The 21,953-nt window shown below is 37.4% G+C and overlaps 1 protein-coding gene across 4 annotated transcripts in view; it reads right to left on the minus strand.

Moving 5' to 3' along the window:
* Positions 1-21,953, minus strand: part of MACROD2 (mono-ADP ribosylhydrolase 2) — a 1,919,734-nt gene that overhangs the window by 1,157,272 nt on the left and 740,509 nt on the right. The window lies entirely within an intron of this gene.

Raw genomic sequence — 21,953 nt, forward strand, 5'->3', positions numbered from 1 at the left:
ATGCTCTCAGTTTTGGAGGACACAGGAAAGGTGATTTCACAAACCCTGTCAACAATGCTGACGAACGTGTTCTAAGCATGATCTCAACTAATTCTGAAAGGCAAAAATTATCTCAGTTATTAAAAAGTTTTCCACCAGCTTTTCCATTTTTAAATTGTTTTATCAGAGGTGTGATTATATTTCCCCCTTCTATTATTTTGAAGCCAGAATTTCAGGAGAATTACAAAATTATGTGCTAAAAATTCCCTTTATATAAACATTGAGTAAAGAGAAAACTCACATGTGCCTTGTCAGGCTAAATTATGGGTGAAACGGAGGACTGTAACCATATGCATCCACATGCGTTGATGGTTGTGGCAGATTTAATTAGTAAAATTAGTCAAACCCACCAGCCAAGCTGTGTCGAATCAAACCAGCACAACCTGTGTTTGTTGGCAGAGTACTGCAATTAAATAAGCTGAGATTATTTAAATTTAGGAGAACTCTGGGTTACTAAGTATACCTATGACTAACCTTCAGATGAAATTATAAAAGTATTCTGGCCTTCAGAGACAAAAAAAAAAAAAAAAGTAGACAAGTTTCCTAAAGTACTCAACAATCCTTTTATTGTATCCTGCAAGGACTTATTTTTAACCAATCTGGGAAAATTCTCTAATAGGTTAATTTCCAGAGAAAATTCCCCACTTAAACACAAGAAGAGAAAACCTTTCAGTGACTCTTAAATAGCATCGGGCAACCTAATCTCATGACATACATTAAATTGTAAGAGGTAGGCTATGAAATATTTTTAAAGAAAAATGACAGAAATAACCTTAGCAAGGCAATGATTTCCACCTGTAATTCCACCTATAATTCCATCTATAGCCATCAACTCAGTTCTAAGAAGGATTTTTCAGGCACCAGGATATTTATTTACACTCTTTACACACTCTAAAATACTAGGAATTTGAGGGGCATCAATCTGAGTAGTTGAATTCTTTCTTTTAAATACAAAATTCCTTATGGAGTTAACTGAAATAGTTATGGTTCTGTCCTTTAAAGTTTTTTTTTAAATTTTTTTTATTGGAGTTTAATTTGTCAACATGTAGCATATCACCCAGTGCTCATGCCGTAAGAGCCCCCTCAGTGCCCGTCACCCAGTCACCCCAACCCCCCCGCCCACCTCCCCTTCTACTACCCCTTGTTCGTTTCCCAGAGTTAGGGGTCTCTCGTGGTCTGTCACCCTCACTGATATTTCCCACTCATTTTCTCTCCTTTCCCCTTTATTCCCTTTCACTATTTTTTATATTCCCCAAATGAATGAGACCATAAAATGTCCTTCTCTGATTGACTTACTTCACTCAGCATAATACCCTCCAGTTCCATCCACGTTGACGCAAATGGTGAGTATTCGTCATTTCTGATGGCTGAGGAATATTCCATTGTATACATAGACCACAGCTTCTTTATCCATTCATCTTTCGATGGACACCGAGGCTCCTTCCACAGTTTGGCTATTGTGGACATTGCTGCTAGAAACATTGGGGTGCAGGTGTCCTGCCGTTTCACTGCATCTGTATCTTTGGGGTAAATCCCCAGCAGTGCAATTGCTGGGTCATAGGGCAGGTCTATTTTTAACTCTTTGAGGGACCTCCACGCAGTTTTCCAGAGTGGCTGCACCAGTTCACATTCCCACCAGCAGTGTAACAGGGTTCCCCTTTCTCCACATCCTCTCCAACATTTGTTGTTTCCTGCCTTGTTAATTTTCCCCATTCTCACTGGTGTGAGGTAGTATCTCATTGTGGTTTTGATTTGCATTTCCCTGATGGCCAGTGATGCGGAGCATTTTCTCATGTGCTTCTTGGTCATGTCTATGTCTTCCTCTGTGAAATTTCTGTTCATGTCTTTTGCCCATTTCATGATTGGATTGTTTGTTTCTTTGCTGTTGAGTTTAAGAAGTTCTTCATAGATCTTGGATACTAGCCCTTTATCTGATATGTCATTTGCAAATATCTTCTCCCATTCTGTAGGTTGTCTTTTAGTTTTGTGGACTATTTCTTTTGCTGTGCAGAACCTTCTTAACTTGATGAAGTCCCAATAATTCATGTTTGCTTTTGTTTCTCTTGCCTTCATGGATGTATCTTGCAAGAAGTTGCTGTGGCCAAGTTCAAAGAGGGAGTTGCCTGTTGTTCTCCTCTAGGATTTTGATGGATTCTTGACTCACATTTAGATCTTTCAACCATTTTGAGTTCATCATTGTGTCTGGTGTAAGAGAATGGTCCAGTTTCATTCTTCTGCATGTGGCTGTCCAATGTTCCCAGCACCATTTATTGAAGAGACTGTCTTTTGTACAGTGGATAGTCTTTCCTGTTTTGTCGAATATCAGTTGACCATAGAGATGAGGGCCCATTTCTGGATTCTCTATTGTGTTCCATTGATCTATGTGTCTGTTTTTGTGCCAGTACCACACTGTCTTGATGATTACAACTTTGTAATACAACCTGAAATCTGGCATTGTGATGCCCCCAACTATGGTTTTCTGTTTTAATATTCCTCTGGCTATTCGGGGTCTTTTCTGATTCCACACAAATCTTTTTTTTTTTTTTTTTTTAATTTTTTTTTTTATTTATTTATGATAGTCACAGAGAGAGAGAGAGGCGCAGAGACACAGGCAGAGGGAGAAGCAGGCTCCATGCACCGGGAGCCCGACGTGGGATTCGATTCCGGGTCTCCAGGATCGCGCCCTGGGCCAAAGGCAGGCGCCAAACCGCTGCGCCACCCAGGGATCCCATGATTCCACACAAATCTTAAGATGATTTGTTCTAACTCTCTGAAGAAAGTCCATGGTATTTTGTTGGAGTTGCATTGAACATGCAAATTTCCCTGGGTAGCATAGATGTTTTCACAATATTCTTCCAATCCATTAGCATGGACTATTTTTCCATCTCTTTGTGTCTTCCTCAATTTCTTTCAGAAGTGTTCTGTAGTTTTGACCTTATAGATCCTTCACCTCTTTGGTTAGGTTTAGGTATCCTAGGTATCTAATGCTTTTGGGTGAGTTGTAAATTGGATTGACTCCTTAAGTTCTCTTTCTTCAGTCTCATTGTCAGTGTATAGAAATGCCACTGATTTCTGGGCATTGAGTTTGTATCCTGCCATGCTGCCAAATTGCTGTATGAGTTCTAGCAATTTTGGGATGGAGGCTTTTGGGTTTTTGATGTACAGTATCATGTCATCTGCAAAGAGGGAGAGTTTGACTTCTTTGCCAATTTTAATGCCTTTGACTTCTTTTTGTTGTCTGATTGCTGAACTACTAGGACTTCTAGTAGTATGTTGTGTAGCAGTGGTGAGAGTGGATATCCCTGTCTTGTTCCTGATCTTAGGGGAAAGGCTCCCAGTGTTTCCCCATTGAGAATGATATTTGCTGTGGGCTTTTCGTAGATGGCTTTTAAGATACTGAGGGAGGTTCCCTCTATCCCTACACTCCAAAGAGTTTTGATCAGGAATGGATGCTGTATTTTGTCAAATGCTTTCTCTGCATCTATTGAGAGGATCATATGGTTCTTGTTTTTTCTCTTGTTGATATGATTTATCACTTTGATTGCTTTATGAGTGTTGAACCAGCCTTGAATCCCAGGGATAAATCCACTTGGTCATGGTGAATCATCTTCTTAATGTACTATTGGGTCCTATTGGCTAGTATCTTATTGAGAATTTTTGCACCCGTGTTCATCAGGGATATTGGTCTATGATTCTCCCTTTTTGGTGGGGTCTTTGTCTAGTTTTGTAATTAAGGTGATTCTGGCCTCATAGAATGAGTTTGGAAAGTTCCATCCCTTTCTATATTTCAGAACAGCTTTAGTAGAATAGGTATGGTTTCTTCTTTAAACGTTTGATAGAATTCCCCTGGGAAGCCATCTGGCCCTGGACTTGGGAGGTTTTTGATGACTGCTTCAATTTCCTTTCTGGTTATTGGCCTGTTCAGGTTTTCTATTTCTTCCTATTCCAGTTTTGGTAGTTTGTGGTTTTCCCGAAATTTCTCCATTTCTTCAGGATTGCCTAATTTATTGGTGTATAGCTGCCCATAGTATGTTTTTAAAACAATTTGTATTTCCCTGGTATTGGTTGTGATTTCTCCTTTTTCCTTCGTGATTTTATTAATTTGAGTCTTTTCTCTTTTGTTTTTAATAAGGCTGGCTAATGGTTTATCTCTTATTAATTCTTTCAAAGAACCAACTCTAGGTTTTATTGATCTGTTCCACAGTTCTTCTGGTCTCTATTACATTGAGTTCTGCTTGACCTTATTAACTCTCTTCTGCTGGATGTAGGTTTTATTTGCTGTTCTTTCTCCAGTTCCATTAGATGCAAGGTTAGCTTGTGTATTTGAGTTTTTTCCAATTTTTTGAGGGATGCTTCTATTGCGATGTATTTCTCTCTCGGGACTGCTTTTGCCGTATCCCAAAGATTTTGAATGGTTGTATCGTCATTCTCATTACTTTCCATGAATCTTTTTAATTCTTCTCTAATTTCCTGGTTGACCCTTTCATCTTTAGCAGGATGCTCTTTAATCACCGTGTGTTCGAATTTCTTCCAAATTTCTTCTTGTGATTGCATTCTAATTTCAAAGCATTATGGTCTGAAAATATGCAGGGGACAATCCCAATCTTTTGGTATCAGTTAAGACCTGATTTGTGATCCAGTATGTGGTCTATTCTGGAGAAAGTTACATGTGCACTTGAGAAGAATGTGTATTCATTTGCATTTGGATGTAAAGTTCTGTCAATATCTCTGAAATCCATCTGGTCCAGTGTATCATTTAAAGCTCTTGTTTCTTTGGAGACGTTGTGCTTAGAAGATATGTCTTTTGCAGAAAGTGCTGTGTTGAAGTCTCCCAGTATTAGTGGTTTTTTTTTTTTATCTAAGTATGTCTTTACTTTGGTTATTAATTGATTGATATACTTGGCAGCTCCCACATTAGGGGCATAAATATTCATGATTGTTATGTCCTCTAGTCGGATAGATCCTTTAAGTATGATATAGTGTCCTTCTTCATCTCTTACTACAGTCTTTGGGATAAACTTTAATTTATCTGATATGAAGATTGTTACCCTTGCTTTCTTTTGAGGACCATCTGAATGGTAAATGGTTCTCCAACCTTACAGTTTCAGGCTGTAGGTGTCCTTACGTCTAAAATGAGTCTCTTGTAGACAGCAAATAGATGGGTCTTGCTTTTTATCCAGTCTGAAACCTGTGTCTTTTGATGGGATCATTAAGCCCATTCACGTTCAGAGTTACTATTGAAATATATGAATTTAGTGTCATCATACTATTCAGTCTGTTTTTGTGGATTATTTCTTTGGGTTCCTCTTTCTTTTACAGAGTCCCCCTGAATATTTCTTGCAGAGCTGGTTTGGTGGTCACATATTCTTTTAATTTCTGCCTATCTTGGAAGCTCTTTATCTCTCCTTCTATTCTGAATTACAGCCTTTCTGGATAAAGTATTCTTGGCTGCATATTCTTCTCATTTTGGACCCTGAATATATCCTGCCAGCCCTTTGTGGCCTGCCAGGTCTCTGTGGAGAGGTCTGCTGTTAATCTAGTATTCCTTCCCATATAAGTCAGGGATCTCTTGTCTCTTGCTTTAAGGATTTTATCTGTATCTTTGGAATTTGCAAGTTTCACTATTAAATGTCGAGGTGTTGAATGGTCTTTATTGATTTTAGGGGGGGGCTCTCTATATCCTGGATCTGAATGCCTGTTTCCCTCCCTAAATTAAGGAAGTTCTCAGCTATGATTTGTTCAAACACACTTTCTGGTCCTCTGTCCCTTTCAGTGCCCTCTGGAACCCCAATTAAATGTAGATTTTTCCTTCTGAGGTTGTCATTTATTTCTCTTAACCTTTCCTCATGGTCTTTTAATTGTTTTTCTCTTTTTCCCTCAGCTTCCTTCCTTGCCATCAACTTGTCTTCTATGTCACTCACTCTTTCTTCTACCTTATGAACGCTCATCATTAGGACCTCCAGTTTGAATTGCATCTCATTTAATTGATTTTTTAAAAATTTTTATTTATTTATGATAGTCACACAGAGAGAGAGAGGCAGAGACACAGGCAGAGGGAGAAGCAGGCTCCATGCACCGGGAGCCCGACCTGGGACTCGATCCCGGGTCTCCAGGATCACACCCTGGGCCAAAGGTGGGCGCTAAACCACTGCGCCACACAGGGATCCCTCATTTAATTGATTTTTAATTTCGGCCTGATTAGATCTAAATTCTGCAGTCATGAAGTCTCTTGAATCCTTTATGCTTTTTTCCAGAGCCACCATTAGCCTTATAATTGTGCTTCTGAATTGGCTTTTTGACATCGAATTATAATCCAAATTCTGTAACTTTGTGGGAGAGAGTATGTTTCTGATTCTTTCTTTTGTGGTGAGTTCTTCTTCTTGTTACTTTGCTCAGTGCAGAGTGGCTAAAAACGAGTTGTACTGGAAAAAGGAAGAAAAAAAAGAGAAAAACAAAACAAAACAAGGAGGGGTATCCTCTGGTTCTATATACTATAAATCCCTTGACTTCCCCTGGATCTTTCCAGCACTGCTGGGTCAAGAACTTGCTCTTCCCCTGTCCTTTCCAGCTGGTCTTCTGGGGGAGGGGCCTGCTGTGCTGATTCTCAGGTGTGTGCACCTGGGGGATCTTCCCCACCCCCTGCCTGTGCATGTCCCAGTGGGAGCTGTTTATCCTGTGAGGCCTCTGTTCCCTGGTGGCCCCGCTCCATTCCAGGCACAAGGTGACACCAGGAGGAACAACCACTGCCGGCGGCCAGCTCTCCAGCCCTGGAGTCAGCTCCCACAGTAACTAATGCAGCTCCCAGTCCTCACTGGCCTGGATGCTTCTGGGGGCAGGGGCAGCTGATCTGCACAGCTCAGGGGTGCCCGGTGGCAGGAGTGTCCTCACTGTCCTGTGACTTCCAGCCCTCTTCCTGTCCCGGGGGAGCATAAGAGCCTGGGCTGTGTCCCCTGGTGCCCTGGGATCCGGGACCTGCACCACGTGTAATCGCACTCCCGGGCCGTGTAGCCCCTTCTGTCCAGAGCTGCTACCTGAGCTTCTCCTGAGGCCCTGCCAAGCAGAGCTCGGCCCACGGTGTGTGGCGTGCTTTCCCCTGGCAGGCACTTCCTCTGTTAGTGACCCTGGGAACCTGGAGGCTCCACTGCCCCTCCTGTGGTTCTGCCTCCGTTCCCTCCAAGCACCTTTCCATCCGGGAAGAATCCGGTGTGGATTTTTAAAGTTCCTGCTTCTCCAGGACTGGGCTTTCCTATCTGGAGGCTCTCACTGTGGACTTAGCCCGGCTCCTCATGGGGGGCCCCTCCCCAACTTGATTCTTCTTCCTTTTTTTTAAAATTTTTTCCATCTTTCTACCTTGTTAGAAGCACAAACTCTTCTCTGTAGCGTTCCAGCAGTTCTCTCTAAATCTCAGGTCAAATTCGTAGGTTTTCAGGATGATTTGAAAGTTATCTAGGTAAGTTGGTAGGGACAGGTGACTTGCAGACCCTACTCTTCTGCCATCTTGCCCCACCCCCCCCGCTTTAAAGTCTTGCGAAATTTCCTTAACTTCTTGTGCAAGATGACTAATTTGCCTAAAATGGAATGGGGGAAAAATTCTTAGGACTCAGAAATCAAGAAATCATTAAGGCATCTTCCTCCTAGTTTTCATTACTAGAAGTTTCAGGGATCTCAGCAAAGGTAGTCATGATAGAATGCCTGTCTGAACTGACAGCTTGACTAAGTACACTTCTAAAGCTTTCTATATTGGCATTTAATCTTTTATTTAGTCACAGAAACATGAAATCACCATTTTAAAAACTGCCAAGAGAAATTGGGGGAGAAAAGTGTTATCTTTCTTCAGCTCCCAGCAAAACATTGCAAGATAATAGGAAGATAAGAATATTTCTTCCATTAACCCCTTGACCTTGTAAGTTAATAATGGCTTTTTATTGCAAATATATCAACAAACAGGGCCCCATTTGAGATTCTAACCCAGGGAGTAAGATCTCTGCAATAACATGAAATAGTGTCCTTGTACTCCATACTAATACCTAAGATACTTAATGTAAGGGCCATCCCCCCCAGAAGCTGGCCAGGAAGCCAAACTATTATCTTTTCAGAGCAACTTCTAAAGAAACACAAAAAGACATTTCAATTGTTATTTTAAACATACCAGAAGTGTTGCTATGCCTATTTTTTGCCTTTACTATTGTATGATGAAAGTGATATTTTCACCCGTCAATTCAGAACTCAAATCTTCTATGCTAAGAATAAAGTGAGTAAAAAAAAAATCACACAAACCTGGAAACATAATTTTAAGCAATTTCCTAAAAGAAAATACATTATAATTTGTTAAACTCTAATTGGTATGCTTTAGCTACTGTTTAAAGGGATGACAATGATGATCAAAATTACTATCACTTATTATTTTAATATTAAGATTGTGTTGGGATTTCCCAAATTAAAATGTTAATAAGTAAGGGCTTCATCAAGTTGATTTGGGATACAAGAAAAAAATGACTTAATTTCTGCAAAATCAAAACCTCATCAGAAATGTACTTATGCAAGTGAGAAATCTTTAAGGGATAAAAGAGCATTAAATTATTATATTTTCATAACTTTTTCCTAATTGTAAAAGCACTCCTCTAAAAATTTCTTCTGAATAAATTTCTAAAAGAGGAAATATTATGTTAGGGAACATGTTGAAAGACCTCAAATTATACTGTTAACCAGTTCTACTGTAGAAAATCTGTCCCAATATACATGTCATTACATTTTTGAGTAATAAAAAGTCTGAAAATGATAGTTTTTAACAGAATGACTTAATTCAAATCACAATTAAAAATAACTTGGAGTAAAAACTCAGCAGACTTATAAATATTTCACTATTTCTAAGTTATTATTAGACATACTGACATCTCTTCTCATTTAAGTGGCTGTAACCATACATCAAACCAAAATAAACAATGCTTTAAGAAACAAGAAGATTTTTAAAAAAGATTTTATTTATTTATTCATGAGAGACACACACAGAGAGAGAAAGAGAGTGAGAGAGAGGTAGAGACATAGGCAGAGGGAGAACAGGCTCCACGCAGGAAGCCTGATGTGGGACTTGATCCTGGGACTCCAGGATTATGCCCTGGGCCGAAGGCAGGTGCTAAACTGCTGAGCCACCCAGGCATCTGTAAACAAGATTTGTCAGAAAGATGATGAAGTAAATTTGGTTCCTAAATTATAAATTACACTTGGATTAACATGATCAATTAATATTTATTATAGTTCTACAATGTTGTAGGTGCCAATGAAATAAAAGTAGTAGCTACTTTTATACTAATATGACAATTCAGGTTTGATCTATAAAAGCTAGTAATGAGACAGAAAAGTCTCTCTGTGATCAACTGTGTGACTACCAATTATCCATGTGACATACAAATGATGAACACCCTTTCTGGGAAGAGACTTCAGATACAAATAGAAAAATTATGACCTTCTAAAATCAGAACAATGTCACAAATTTATCAAGATAAATCCAATTTGTCATCAAAAAAAGTAAAAATAAAAAATGGAAAACTGAAGAACACAGAGGAAAATATTAAACCTGTGTTCAGTATACTATAGTAAAGTTTACTCCAAATCTATACCTGGATCATTGTTTCTAATTACATTTAATGCTAAATTCATTTAAAGTAATGAAGTAAGGCTTAAAAGTGGGTTTTGCAAGACAATGATGCTGGTTGTTACAACTGTGAACAGTAACAGTAATAAGTGCTATAGAACATATCTGAAAATAATTACTTTTCTGTGGTGTCCCATATTCTGGCATTCTTAATTACACATCAATCTAGACATAGTAAATTAATAGCCAGTCAACTGTAATCTTAAGGGGATCCCTGGGTAGCTCAGCGGTTTAGCACCTGCGTTTGGTCCAGGGAGTGATCCTGGAGTCCCTAGATCAAGTCCCATATCAGGCTCCCTGCATGGAGCCTGCTTCTCCCTCTGCCTGTGTCACTGCCTCTTTTTCTCTCCCTCTCTGTGTCTCTCATGAATAAATAAATAAAACCTTTTAAAAAAAAACTTTAATCTTAAAATGTATTGACATTTACATACAAAGAAGGTCCTATTAACTCAATAGGATATAAACTTTGGGTTGTTTTTCCAATTCTGATAATTAAATGCACCAAGTCAGTCTTATATCTTATTCCTTTCAAGACTATTCATTTGTTCATTTCTCAACAAATGCTTACTGTGTGTTCTTATACTACTAGCACTAAGTACTATAGATATAAGATGAACAAAATGAGGTATGATCCAGGTCTTCATGGTTATCATATTAATCAAATACCCTTCATAGCAGTTATCACACAATAGATAAACATCTATAACCATGAGAAGTGCTATGAAGGAAAGGTAGCCAGTGCTACAAGGGGATAGGACTAAATCTGGGATTTGGATTTGGGGAAGGCTCCATAAAGAAGTAATATTTAAGTGGAAATCATAAGCTCAAGTAAGCATTAAATGGGTGAGAAAGAAGGGGTAGAGGGCAGGAAGAGCCTTAGCAGGGGACACATCAGGCATACAGAAAGAAATGAAGGCACACATCAAGAGTTGGGGGAGGGCAAAGTGTTAGGAGGGTAAGACAGGAAATAATTTCCAGGTCAGATCTTGCAAGCTTAGCAGAATGGATTAAGGAGTATTAACCACTATCCCAAAGACAACTAGAAGGTCATTGAAAGGTTTTAAGCAGAAGTGTGACATGTTAGATTTGGGTTTTTAAAACAGCATTCTGCCTCTGGTCTGGAGAATGGGTTGAAGTAAATGTACAGAGACCATTTAGAAGCAAATTGCAACAGTCTAGGTGAGCGGTGATGGTAGTCTGGCTGGGTGACAGGACAGTGAAAATAGAGAAAAGTAGATACAAAATTAATATATTTAGGAGGTGGGGTGCCTGGGTAGCTCAGTGGTTAAGTGTCTACCTTTTGGCTCAGGTTGTGATCCCAGGGTCCTGGAATCAAGTCCCACATCAGGCTCCCTGTGGTAGTCCCTCTCCCTCTACCTGTGTCTCTGCCTCTCTCTCTGCGTCTCTCATGAATAAATAAATAAAATCTTTTTTTAAAAAAAGATATTTAGGAGGTAAAATGGACAGATCATGCAGTTGAATTGCCAATGGTTGTAAGGAAGACAGAGGGCTGGAGATTGTGTCTTGACATATTCAGTAATACCACACACTGTAATAAAGAACAATGGAATTGGAGATTTATGTAGAAAGATCATAAGTTTACTTCAGACATTTGGCACCCTAGATATCTAAGAGAAGATTTCAAGAAAAGTGTGGCCTACACAGAACTTGCCACAAATTTATAAGGCATCAGCCTGGGGTTTGTTGGAATAAGGCAATGATAGGATGTCCCTTCAAAAAATTAAAACTGGATTTAAAGTAAAGTTCATAAATACAATAAAGCTTTTACACAAAAGTATATATTAAAGGTAAAGGCGTATATCAGGGCCCCCTGTGGTAAAGCAAAACTATGCATGTGAGAATATGAATGCTACATTTCTATACTTCTGACCCAGCATTCCCAGTATGCTATAGGATGGCAATGCTTTTTGCCTTCCAGAATTAAAAAAAAAAAAAAAAAAAGAGTGCAGTTAAGAAAAGACAAATGCTATATTCATCGAAATTAACTAACAGAAGACAAATTCAGCTTGCCTTTCAATAAGTAAATAACTTAATATCATCTGCAGAGATTAGGTTTTCTGCTATATAGTATCCTCAAATAAGTAAAACTTTATTTCACTTTTTGTTCAAGTAATTTATACTGACACTGAATGAAGATGAAACTGGTCACATAAAAAATATTACTGTAACATTCTTAAAATAATCTAGTTATTCAGATGAAACAGCTCTTATTTTCCCTTCATTGGTTACTACTAGTTCTCCCACACTGGCTGCATGAACACAATTCTTGGTCATTATTTTCAGTGAGTCTCCTACAGAGAAAAAGCCTCTGAGGTTAAACAGGAGGATAGCATTCTTTTTACCACACTGGATCAATTTCCAGTCATAGAATCCAATCACAGAGGGGGCAGAAAACCTTTCAGAGGAAATATTATCTCCTAACCAAAAATGTGAGAAGTCAGCAGACAAGTTCTTCCTCAGACTTGACAAAAATTGTGATGATTATTTTTCCTTCCTATCAACCACCTGAGGCTCATAAAAACCTAAATATATACAGGGTCATAAAACTTCATATACTATGAAACTGTACATGTCAAGGTCAATGAAAACCTCCGTGTGGCCAAATACAATGGATCCTTCACTCTTTTCTTCTACTTGGACTTCCCAACACTTGGTTTCTGCAGGTTATACTTGGCTCCTTCTTTCATGTAATATTCTTCTCTCTTGAATTTCACAAAGCTCCACTACTTTTCTTACTAACTCCCAGACTGCCTTGATCATCTTACTATCCCATTTTCAAAATGCTACATGTTTTCTCTACTATGCATATTATTTCCAACATGACCATATCCAGGCACATGGCTTTATATTCCACATCATGAGTTCAAAAATATAAACACAGAAAAAAATAAGCTACCAATTTTTAACACTGGCCTTGACTACTGCTGTAATTTCCAAACTAGATATTCAACTGCCTGTTTGATATCTACCTTTTAATATCTTTTGGTGCCTCAAACATCATATGGGTCTAAAATGGGATTTACTTTTCTTCTACTCTTACAAGTGTTCATTTCTCTCTTTGTTTTCACCAAACCCATAATGACATCAACATCCATCTAGTTGCTTAATTCAATCCACAGGAAGTGTTATTTCCTCCCTCCACTCGCCTCCACCTACCAACCATCACACCTTATTTACCAGCTAGCCCTCAAGGGTCCTCTTCATGACCTTTCCTGAATTATCAACATCATCATTGTCATCATCATCATCATCATCACCACCACCACCATTAGCTCTCGTCTAGATTCTAGCTTTCTTCTCCTACTCCTTTCTTTGTATCTACTCTCACTCCTAGGATATATTCTCCACAGTCACCAAGTGACCCTTAAAACCATAAATTGGAGGGCACCTCAGTGGCTCAGTCAGTTAAGCGTCTGTGTTTGGTTCAGGTCATGATCTCAGGGTCTTGGGGTAGAACCCTATGTCAGGCTCTCTTACTCTAGATTTCTTAGATATATTTTAGCATATAATAAATGTTTAATTTCATATAAAATTTCTTAATGGTAATGGTCATCTTTCTAACACAAACTGCAGAGATTTGACAAGGTCATATTTATTTCCATTTGAATAAATGAATAAATATTTCCCAGACTTAAGTATCTTTTGTTGATACCAACAGAATTATATCAATATTTGCCTTTTAGGAATCTAAAAGGAATAACACAAGGTGTTTTGGAATGGTGATATACTAAGTAGGAAAAGTCGTGTTATTTGTTCTTCTAAAAGGGTTTCTTTTTAATAGTCAAAGGAATTTTAAATCTCCACATTTGAGTATATAACCACAAATATCTACTTTTAACATTAACGTTGAGTCTCTTCAAAAGTGAACATAGCATATTAAATTAAACCAAAGGAACCAGTGAGCTCTCAAGTCCTTTGGGAGTAGATTTCATCACAAATCAGGGAATGCTGCCATTCTGCTAATGCAAACCTGCGCCAGTCATTAAGCTCTTGTCTCTAAGCACCAATGCCATCCTTCCATTCCCCAGCTCTGGGACTGTGAAGCTCCATATCCTATCAGCTGGCTTCCTGTTACATTGTACCAACAGGGGCAGTAGAAGGAAACTGGCAAGAGGGGAAGGGATGAAAAGATAAGCTCCTTCCATTTTCACTCATCACAACCGTCAGTGAAGCCCCTGCCATAACTCTTCACCCCAGCAACAGCAGCAGTTGGTCTCAGCCTCTATTTTCTGGTTTCTGGTACTCCCAGGATGTTTTGTTGTACCCTCTCAGAGATCCCAGCTTGAGGAAGATAGCACTACAGAAACCCTCCTCCAACTTGTGAGGTATCAGCACCAGGCAGAGAACACCTCTCCTCAGTCACCAAGTGAGGCCGAAGTTTTATGGGGGTACTTTTTTGAGAAACCTAACCTCTGTCATATGTTTCCCCATTCATAGGATTGCTGTTAGCTCATAATTCTCTTTTTGCCTTGGTAGCCCTCCAACAGCTGTACCATCAATGCCCTATATTAAATTTTCTCCATTAAATAACTACTAGAGATGCTCCTTCCTGACTAGACCCCAGATTACTCAAAACAAGACAAGATGGGTGGCCTGTGGTGAACTAAAAAGAGGGATGAACCAGAAAATATACTATAGGGAATTAATTGCAGTATCAGTATATTTTTTTTGTTTTCTGTTTTTGTTTTTTTGTTTTTAAAAATAATTGTTTATTTACTGAACCTCGGACAGATTAGATATACAACCAATTTTAAATGTACATCTTTTAATTTTGAAGTGTTTTCACACACACCAAATTAAAAAAAAAAAAAAAAAGATGGCATTGCAACAGTTGTCTTAAGGTAAAATACCTTAAACTGTTGCAAGTATTTTCATCCAAGGTTGAAAAATTGTTTATCCTGAACATGAAAACCTGTAACAAACTTAAATTAATTATATAAAACTCATTACTTGTAGTTTTCCCCTTGCAAAGATCCAAAAAAAGTACAAGTAACTGATATACATCAGTCACAACATAATGCTGGCTCACCCCCACACCACAACCAGCTGTTCCTTTAATTTGCAGTGTTAGTATATTTTATGAATATACTGTGTGTGTGTGTATATATATATATATACACACACACACACACACACACACACATACATATTAGGCATCTCCTAAGTTATATCAACAAAATGTAAACTTTTTTGAGGACCAAGGCTGGGTCGTATAATACCACAATGCTGAGAACTATTACTTACTCTGCCATTACACTTTCATTGAGTATTATACGAGTTACATAAAATGTTTAATTTTCAATCTACACTATAACCTAATGGAGTAGGTATTATTCCTATTTTATTTTATTTTATTTTATTTTATTTTATTTTATTCTTTTTAAAGATTTTATTTATTCATTCATGAGAGACACACAGAGAAAGGCAGGCAGAGACATAGGCAGAGGGAGAAGCAGGCTCCATGCAGGGAGCCTGATATGGGACTCGATCCTGGGACTGTGGAATCATGCTCTGAGCCGAAGGCAGATGCTCAACCGCTTAGTCACCCAGGCATCCCATTTCCCATTTTAAACACACACACACGTAAAAATAAGATAAAGCCCAAGGTCACAGGTAATAAATGACTAAGCAAAAATTTCGACTGTCTCTAGAATTAGAGTACCCTCATTCTCCATGAGACCAGACTGCTCTCACTCATTTACCATTATATTCATTGCCACAAATAAGATAGAATCCTGTACAAAATAAATGCTCAGTAAATGTTTGTTGAGTAGATGACTGAACATTTTTTTCATAATTGAAATAACTTTAATCTGGTATCTTTATGATACTAGTATTCATAAATAAATCTGATAACATTTCTGTTTCAAAGGTAACATGGCTTTGTGGCTACAATTTAGTGATCACACCTTCCTAATAAATAAGGGGCCTATTGATTGAGTAGGACAACAATGAATAGGAAAAAAAAAGCTGAATCAATTTAGTAAATGGAATTTCCAATATAGTAATAAATCTAAGATGTTAATCTAACTAGAAGATGGGAATACCAGTGTTCAAGGTGACAACCCAGGTTCTCAGTGCATGTTGGGTAATCAAAGTGTATGGAGGTGCAGGTGCTTTGCCCTAATAACTCCACAGAACTGTGATATTTGTTCAGAAAATCTGCTTTATGTGTCTGATTCTTTAATAGAAAAGCTTCATTTCTGAATGAGAGGATTTTGGCACATTACCAAGTGATCACTCATATCCAGATAAAAATTTGAAGATTATTCCTAACCAGTATTCAGCCCAAAATAATGAGCACAATTAAAATCTTAAGAACAGAAATAACCTGACACTGGCACTGGAATGTAGGAGTACATTTATTATGATCAAGTAGGAAAAATAAATATATGCAGGAGATATATAATATGTTCTGCATTAAAGTATGTGGGTGTAACCACAATTAATACAGAACAAAAAAAATACAGAACAATTCTGTGCTAATTCAATAGTCTTATATCCACAATTGATACAAAATGGTTCTGCATGGATTATATGCAGAAGGAAACAGTGACTGCCATTCTATAATAAAAAATTCCCCAAATTAAATCCTGAAGTATATGATATATGCTATGATACAAGCTTTATGATCCATCTACCATGGGGAAAAAAATACCCTCAAAAGTTATAAAATAGAAATATTAATTCTAAACATTATTTAAATGTAGCATAAAGAAAATATTCTTAATGTTGGAGAGGATAAGGATTTTTTCCTTAGAAATATCAAAAGATTTTGCAAAAATTTTAGTGATATCAACAGAGTACCGTAACTTGATTACCATTAAGATTTCAATATTAGGATATATTCAAATTTGAAATATTTACCAATTGAAAAATAAATATAAATGCATATATATATATATAAACAAAGTACACATTCATTCATATTTATACATTATATGCTTTTGGAAGCGCTTTGATTATAATATACCAACTTCAGTGTATAGTCATTAATATATATACATATATAATATATAATATGTAATATATAGTATACTGAACTTATGAATGCTAAAGAGGGTTTGGTGGAATATGAGGGATGGTGGAAATAGCTGATGAGTTTCAAAAGTCTTTGATTTATATTCCAGCTCATCATTTCAGAATATTCAAAGATCTACAGTCATTTTGTTCATTTTTTTCATGTTCCACATAAAGAAACCAACGCACACAGAGAGATTATATATCCAGACAAGACTATACCAAAACTGGGGGAAACAACCAGTTCTCCTGTTATCAATATTTGTGTTTTTAGCCCCCTATTCAATTCTGGGTCTTAGATTTGTTTAACTAGAAAATTGAAATAATGACTCCTTTGTAAACTTCACTTTTTTTTTTTAAAGATTTTAATTTATTTATTCATGAGAACACACAGAGAGGATTGAGAGAGACGCAGAGACACAGGCAGAGGGAGAAGCAGGCTCCATGCAGGGAGCCCGACGTGGGACTCCATCCAGGGTCTCCAGGACCACGACCTGGGCTGAAGGCGGCGCTAAACCGCTGAGCCACCAGGGCTCCCCAACTTCACATATTTTATAAGGATCCAAAGATGATGTGTGCTCATGAAAGCACTTCTCAAATCATGAAGCCCTCTACAGGCATAGGGATTGTTGAAGCACAGATGTCATGTATTTCTTTAGTCTTGCAGTACATACACAGGCCCATAATTTAAGCCCAAATATTTGCATGCATAATCCAATGTACTGTATTTAAAGAGAAATGCCTTCTCTCATTTATTAAATTGACTTATTTGTACAATATAGAACTAATTAGGTTTTAGCATACTCTGGGCAAAAGAAAAAATGCATTATAAACTGTATCTGAAATTTTATATGTATTTTTTTTTCTAAAAGGGAAAACACTATCTATATAGATATGGTTGATTTCCTGCCTCATAGCCCCTTGGATCAGCTGAGTAAATCTGCAGCTGAGAACACTTCCTGGTTGCTAACAATTTCCCACCTCAAACACTTTGGTTTCTCTTCTCCGCCTTTCTATGGCACTCCCAGAGCTCCAACAGAAGTGCAACCTGGAAGTCAAATGAAAAAAATACACAGAGGAGACTTAACACTCCTGGAGGCAACTCTTAACCAGTGTGGAGGGACAGGGAGTGGGGGTGGTGAAGCATTATTTTTAGTATCTGTATCTAAACCTCACCTACAAATTCATTCTGAAAACAGAACTGATCTCTGCAAAACTCTGAGGAGTAATTAGTTAATTGTGGCTCCTTCAAATTTGGGTCTTCGGGGTCTGCTTTTAATTATGTGAGCAAGGTAAAGTGATGAATAACTGGCAATATATATAAACACATATAACACTATTACAATTATGTCTGGCCTATACTACTCACAAAAATTTAATTAATCCCTTAAGTACTACAATGCAAAGTGTCTCTGCCTTGGTGAAGGTCACTTGACTAGTCCTAGTGCGTGAAATGGTGTTACTTTCTCAAACAGAACAACTTCAGTTGCAGTTCATAAGGTCAGCTTGGTTATCTCTTTTATAAGAGTACCTATAAAATGTTACATATGATCCTTCTCAGCAACTCCTTCCAACTTATATCTACTCAGAAAGCACACTACCTGTACTCTGCCCTGCGCCTTGTAATGGCCTTTGACCCAAAGCAATAAAATCTGACAACAGTGGAGAAAAGTTTGCATTTTATGAACCCAATTATCACCGGATATTTATTGAGCTCATTGATAGCTATGGCATATTTGCAGTCTTGAGAATCAGTAAAATATTTTTACATGCAGTTTTTATTTCTAAACAAAATAATGTACGTGTAAAATATGTACTTAAAGAGAAAAATAGTTGCCTATTGAAAATAAGGAGAAGATACTGACTTTTTAAATTAACATATTTGATATGCTACTTAGGTTTGTTTAAATATATGTGAAAGTGGATAAAGGCACACTTAACATCTTTAGTTATCCTTTAAATATTCTATTTTCTTCTAATAAAAAATGCAATCTAAGTTTCATTTTTAAATGGTTTTTAATTTCAAAATCACTTTTTTTCTTTTCCAATTTGAGTACCCTAATTTTTATATGTCATCATATTTATGCAATGTCAGAAAGGCAAATACAGCTATATTTCTAATGGAAATTAGGTTGGATGGTTTCTAAGTTTGCATCATAATTTGCAATGCATGATTAATCTGCAAGATAAAGTGATATTCTTTCAGAGGTCATGTTTTTTTGTTTTTTTGTTTTTTTGTTTTTGGCGGGGGGGGGGGGTGTTCTGGATTCAAGGAAAGGATGTAAAATGATAGATTTCTTTCTCCTTTAGCCCTTAGAACACCTATATTTAATCAGTGTAAAGTCGGCTTTTATTACAACTTGGGCATATCACATACATGTGGCAAAATTCAATTGCACTTAACTTTTTCATTCTCTATTTTTCTGAGTAATTACATAAGAGACCTTAATGCCATATAGTTTATGATACAAGCCTCAATTTCTAATACATGAATTGAAACAGTTTGTACAGATTTTAAAACAGCAGCATCATTAACATTTAAAAATAAATATAGGGGCACCTAGGTGGCTTAGTCAGTTAAGAGTTTGACTACAGCTCAGGTCATGGTCCTGGGGTCCTGGGATCAAGCCCTCCCTCTGCAGGGGGCCTACCTTTCCCCCCTCTCTGCTGCTCCCCCTGCTTGTGTTCTCTCCTTCTCTCTCCTAAATAAATAAATAAACCAAGCAAGCAACGTATTTAAAAAAATGAAATACAGCAGGGATACATTAAAAAAATTTCACTAATTTGATTTTTAATATAGAAAATATGAAAAGAAAATGAGAATAGCCCACTATCTCATTGCTCAGAGAAACACTATTAATACATTTTTAATCAAACAGTATAAAAGTAGATAATCAGACTCTTCTCTTTCCTAACAGTCCTTGTTTAGAAAGATAACAACTATTAAAAATAATTTTAAGTACTTATCTTCATGTGTTGCAGCCAGTTACCCTAATGTGTCTGCTTATCCATCCATCCACTCATCCATCCACCCATCCATCCTTCTACCTAGCCATCTTTTAAAGGGAGGGATAATATTATAAATGCCATTCAATCTACCCCATTCCTTGGTGTTTAATATATCCTAGAATATTTTCCACATTGGTACAAATTTGCCTTATTTCTTACAGATTGCATACTATTTCAATATTTAGAGAATATATATTTTTTGAATCTTGGATTTCACTGTCAGAGAATGGGCTAGACCAAACTTAATAAAAAGCCCTTCTAGGTAGATATTTTATAGAGTAGAAAAGCCAAGTTATAGTAAAGAGATCTCATAAACTTGTTCTGCTGCTCCCTATCAACTGCATTTATGTGGTTCACAAATGACTCTGCAGCATTTCTTTATAAAATATTTAGAGAAAAGTATTATCTGAGACAGATCAGCCCCTAAATCCTCTCAAACACAATAAAGAGTAATAATTTTGTCCTTCCATAAACCATGCTCTAGAAAAGAATAGGGGTTCCCCTTGAGATTGTCTGAACAGGGCAACGCGGTCTCCTCCCTGGCATGCAAAAAATGGGGTGTAGTGTTATGTCTACAGTACACACTTTGCAGACAGCATCAGTTACTACTTAAACCTCCTGGATACTTAGGAAGATAAGCAGAACAAGGATTTTGTTTCAGGTGAGATCATGGAACAGAAGATAGGGGCCAAGGCTCCTTGGTAAACCTTATCCTGCTTGTCCTGTCAACCCACCTTTGCTTTGACTTCATATTACATCTCTTCAAGTGAACTCACTGTCAACTTTGAACTTTTCCCAGGAAGGGAAAAAAGGCTATATGTTCCTTAACAATGACAGGTATTCTTTTTTTATTACCTTGAAGGTAAGTCAGAATTTACCACAGACGTGTACTTTTATTTTCACTCTTTACAACATATTCAATGATTTCCTTTTAGAAAGGCTTTCAAAATTGATCATTTAAAATGTAATTGAGAGAACATTCATGAAGGTGTTTCTTTTTTTTTTTTTAATTTTTATTTATTTATGATAGTCACAGAGAAAGAGAGAGAGGCAGAGACATAGGCAGAGGGAGAAGCAGGCTCCATGCACCGGGAGTCCGACGTAGGATTCGATCCGGGGTCTCCAGGATCGCGCCCTGGGCCAAAGGCAGGCGCTAAACCGCTGCACCACCCAGGGATCCCTTCATGAAGGTGTTTCAAATTAATTATTATAACTTAATAACTAACCATCCCTTTAATAGACATTCAATATGGAATGAAATAGTCTATTCCATTTAGATCATATTGGATATGGCATATCAAATATGAAGATCAATAAATATCCAGTAGTTATGATTACCACTATGTATGTAGGTGGGGAAGATATTAGAGCTAAATGATCCTTGTATGACTTAAAGTTGCAACCTCTACTTCCTTAGAAAGGAATTCCTATAATTAAGTGAACTCAATGATGGATGTTCTGAGGGTCTTGCAAATACACTACTTTTCCTATTTTAGCTATTCCTTTTCTCCATTTTCTCTTTATTAAGGCCCATTGTGGGATTTGAGAGCACAAAGAGAGCAGAATTAGAAACCTGAGAGCCCATAATCCAACTTTATCATTTTTACCGAAAAGTGAAATGGGAAATTCCAAATTTGAAATTCTAAAGAAGTGGGTGATATATCAACAAGAAGCTACAGATAGGCCTCTCTAACAAATGCTACGGATGTTGGTGCATTGAGCCTCCTGCAACCTCAGGATCTACTCTAGTTTTTGTCTTTAAAAGTACAAAGTTCAACTTGGGTTTCCTGGTCTCCATTCCCATTAAAGTCCACTCAGATCTCTTTTTTCTTCTAATAATAATGAAACTATAAGAGTTCAAACATGGATTCAACTCAACTTCTTTTGAAAGCTAAGAATGAACAAAGAGACACAGCTTTGGGTAGTAAAAAGAATAATAATACTTGCTTCCTTCCAGAGCAACCTCTCCCCAAAGGAAGGAATTGTCAAGGCTATTAAGAGGCAAGGACTGAAATCACGTTAATAAAGGTCTTGAGCTGTCCTGCCTTAGAGTCCAGCACCATATAATACATATAATCTCAATATATAACATCCAATGTTTAGCATTCTAGATGCTGAAATGTGTAAGCTATCTCAAAAAGAGATTTCTGTACTTCAGACAATTTCAAGCTTCTTCTTTAGGTCTGTCTGTCTGTCTCCTTTCTCTGACTGA

The sequence above is a fragment of the Canis aureus genome, chromosome 26 (assembly GCF_053574225.1).
Source record: "Canis aureus isolate CA01 chromosome 26, VMU_Caureus_v.1.0, whole genome shotgun sequence".
NCBI classification, from domain to species: Eukaryota; Metazoa; Chordata; class Mammalia; order Carnivora; family Canidae; genus Canis; species Canis aureus.